Raw genomic sequence first — 4643 nt, 5'->3', positions numbered from 1 at the left:
AAAGCTATAGAAAACAAAACAATATAGTTCTGGCATAAAAATAGACACAAAGACCAATAGAACAGAATCAAAGCCCAGAAATAAAGACTTGCATTTACAGTCAACTAATGTTTGACAAGCCAAGAATACTCAGTGGGGAAATGTTCATCTCTTCAGTGAACAGTTTTGGGAAAACTGGATAACCACATGCAGAAGAATGGATCACTACCTTACACCACTCACAAAAATAAAAAAAAATAAATGAGTTCAAAGCTTAAATGTAGGACATGAAACCATAAAACTCTTAGGAAAAAAACATAGAGAAAAAGCTTATCAATATTAGTGTTGGCAATAATTTTTTGGATATGACACCAAAAGCACCAGCCCCAAAAGCAAAAATTAATAAGTGAGACTACATTAAACTAAAAATTTTCTGTATGGCAAAAGAAACAATGAAATGAAAAGGCAACCTATGTAATGGGAGAAAATATTTATAAAATATATAGACTCATACATAACTCAATTGAAAAAAAAACCCACAAATAACCCAATTTTAAAAAGGGCAAACAACCTAAATAGACATTTTTTCCAAAGAAGATATTCAAATGGCCAACAGGTAAACAAAAACATGCTCAACATCAATAACCTTCAAGGAAATACAAATCAAAACTACAATGAGATACCACCTGTTAGCTATAATTAAAAAAAAAAAAACAGTTAACAAGTGTTGGTGAAGACATGGAGAAAAGGGAACTCTTGTGCACTAATGGTGGGAATGCAAACTGGTATAGCCACTATGGAAAACAGTATGGAGCCTTCTCAAAAAATTAAAAATACAACCACCAGGGGCGCCTGGGTGGCTCAGGTCATCATCTCACAGCTCATGAGTTTGAGTCCCACATCAGGCTCTGTGCTGGGATCTCGGAGCCTGGAGCCTGCCTCGGATTCTATATCTTCCTCTTTCTCTGCTCCTTCCCTGCTTGTACTCTCTCTGTCTCTCAAAAATAAATAAACATTAAAAAATTATTTTAACGTTTATTTATTTTTGAGAGACAGAGAGAGACAGAGCATGAGTAGAGGAGGGCCAGAGAGAGAGGGAGACACAAAATCTGAAGCAGGCTCCAGGCTCTGAGCTGTCAGCACAGAGCCTGACACGGGACTTGAACTCACGAACCATGAGATCATGACCTGAGCTGAAGTCAGACGCTTAACCAACTGAGCCACCCAGGCACCCCCCAAAATTATTTTAAATAGAACTACCATTGATCCACTTTTGCATACATATCCAAATAAATGAAAAGATAACCAACCTCAAAGAGATATCTGTACCACATGCACATTACAGTATTATTCACAATAGCCAAGACACAGAAACAACCTAAGTGTCTGTTAACAAATGAATGGATAAAGAGGTGGTATATGTACAATGGGATATTATTCAGCCATAAGAAAGAAAGAAATCTTGCCATTTATGACAATATGGATAAGACTTGAAGGCATTGTTATGTGAAATAAGACACAGAAAGATAAATATATGGTATCACTCATACATGGAATCTAAAAAAGTTGAACTCCTATACAGAGAAAGAGTAGAATGATGTGGTTATCAGGGACTGGGGGTTAGGAGGAATGGGGAGATATTAGGAAAAAATGTACAAACTTCCAGTTATAAAATAACTAAGTTCTGGGGATCTAATGTGCAGCATGGTGATTACTAATAATAATTACCAACACTGTATTATATACCTCAAAGGTGCTTAAGAGATTAGATATTAAATATTCTCACTACAAGAAATATCATTCCAATATTAGTATATGTGCTGCCAAAGTGAGCAACTCACCACAAAAAATAAATGGTAATAATTATGTGATGTGATAGAGGTGTTGGGTAACACTATGATGGTAGTCATTTTGAAATATATAAATGTATCAAATTAACACCTTGTAGTTCTTAAAGTTACACAATATAATATGTCAATTGTATTTCCATAAAGCTGGAAAAAATTATCAGTAGCAAATAAAAAAGAAAAAAATTAAAACACAAAAACTATTCTTAGTTTGTGGGCCATGCAGAAAGTCTGAAAAACAGGCTCTTCTGAGCATTTGTTAAGTCAAGAACTATCTGGGCTTCTGCCTAAAGGTCTGACCAGGAGGCCCAGGTGAGGCTGAAGCACCTCAAGTCCTAATCAGTTACCCAAGATTCTTGTACAGCTAGCCCAAAACTGTGCATTCAAAATCACTGTGGCTGGTGAGGGAGAGTCATTGAAAGTTTCTATTCAGGGGAGTGATGTTGTTGAGAAAATCTCCCAGGCTGAAGTATAGAGGATAGACTGAAAGAGGCAGAACCAAAGGCAAGAAGCCCCATTAAAAGTCTGTAACCAAGGGTGGAAAAAAGGCTGTGACCAGGCTCTAGGAACAACACCAGAGTCTTGTAGCACAGTAGTGCTGGAAAGACCAACAGAGGCAGAGGATGGGGTGACAGATAAATGTTTGAGAGGGAGAATAGATGAACTGATAGAACTTGTCTGGATATAACATGTTGGACAGACAGAGTAGGTTTAGAATGCCCTGTGAGACTGAGGACATGGGAACAGTGAAAAGAGCAGTTCAAAGTGAAGATGCTAAGCTCAGGTTGGAACGTGTGGAACATGGAGGTATCTGTGGGATAGCCTGTGATACTGAGTTCCATGATGAAAATTGATGTTGACTCCAGGGATAATAGGGATCCATTGAAAGTCCTTGAAGTAGCAATGCAACATGGAGAATTTAGAGTTTAAGGAAGGTTACATTGATGTGGAAATTGCACTGTAGATGGGGTACACAGGAAAGAGGTCAAACATCTAGCCGGTGATGGGGCTTGTCCAAGTGAGAGGTGGTGTGTACTGAAGCTGGGGAACAGCAGGGTGCTGCTAAGTGCTATCTCTAAGGAAGAATATTAATAGGATTTGTGAGCTCCTTTGTAATGAACAAAAAAGTACTTATTAATTCATCTTGATTACAAACCCACCCATTCACACTTGAGATCTTAAAGTGGGGCCACTGTGTGCCTGACCAAGATGGGACAGCCATGTTGGGATAATGCCTACTGGTTCCATCCATCTTTCATCTTCTAGAAGCTGGCTGATAGACTATACTTGAATTCTGGCAGATGCTTCTTTGACTTTTGCTCAACAGTCCTACTCTTACCTTGGCTTCCCAGTTGTGCTTTCCTAGAAATCATGGCCACAAGAAACCAGACCCTGACCCCTTTGTGCCCAGGGCTGGACTAGCTGACAGTGCATGTTATTTCTTCATGCTCATGGGCCCTTCTATCCCTCTCTGCTATGGCTGCCATGTTAGAGAACAAGCCAGGAGACATGTCTGTTCATTGCAGGCTCCACATCAGGGCCTAGTTTGAGGAAACCTCTCCAAAACCACTTTGTTAATGACATAAATAAAAAATCAACCTGGCGTAGACTTTTGAGTGAGATTGGATTGGTGAAAATCATCTAAATTGTTTTGAACCAAACCTTGCTTAACCAAGTCTTATTACTTAAGATAATGATCAAGCTGGCTAGAGCTGTTAAAATATGGAAGAAATAGAAAATTATAAGCCCCAAATACTGTGATTCTGTCTTGGTTAAAATTGTAAACACAAAGGTCATGGTAATATTTAAAGAGAAAACCTGAGGGAGAAAAAAAAGGATTGATAACTTGTGTGCTTCTGGGAATGCCAGCTGTCTCAGTGTGTTCAGGATGCCATAATAAAATACCAGACCCTATGGCCTAAACAATTTATTTTCTCAGTTTGGAAAAGACTAGAAGTCCAAGGTCAAGGTGTAGGCAGGTTTGGTTTTTCCTGAAGCCTCTCTCCTTGGCTTGTGAATGGCTGTCTTCTTCCCTGTATTCTCACATGTCTTTCCTCTGTGCATACACAACCTTAGTGTCTTTTCCTCTTCTTATAAGGACATCAGTCAGATTGGATTAGAGCCCACCCTAACAGCCCCATTTTACCTTAATTATCTCATAAAGGCTCTATCTCCAAATACAAGTCATAAATGGAGTTACAGCCTCAACATATTAATGGGGGGAAGAGGAAGAAGACACTTTAGTCCATGAAACCAACCCTTTGAAATAGAATAAGAAGGTTGAGAAATACTTACTAGTTATCATTAAGGTGCATGGGATAAAAATCTTATCCTTTAAATACTTTATTTAAAAAAATTCTTATACAGTACTTATTATAAGTCAGGTACTGGTTCTAGAAATTTACACATATTAATTCATAAGGTGAAGGACCTATTAAAGGTCAATTTGAATATTTTTTCCATCTTGTCACGATAAATTGATACACCAGCTGCATCATTTACTACAAAGAACAAAGAAGTCCCTGGTAATAATGATGAGTATTACATCTACATCCAGATCCTAAGGTCTGTAACTTGTGTCCTTGAGACCCTGGATAATTGTTATAGGAAACTGGATTTCTCAGAATGTTTACTATAGACAATTGTATCAACTCACTCCAAGTTATACACTATATTTGTTTCAGGAAATTAAATTTACTCACCAACTTTGTTGTGATTAACCCACTATCGCCTCATCCTTCATTGTATTAATTTGATATATTACATTATATTGATATATTACACCAAGATACTGGCAAATTGAATTCAACAGTACAT

This window comes from Panthera leo, chromosome C1 (assembly GCF_018350215.1).
Source record: "Panthera leo isolate Ple1 chromosome C1, P.leo_Ple1_pat1.1, whole genome shotgun sequence".
Taxonomy (NCBI): Eukaryota; Metazoa; Chordata; class Mammalia; order Carnivora; family Felidae; genus Panthera; species Panthera leo.
This window is presented reverse-complemented; position numbering follows the sequence as displayed.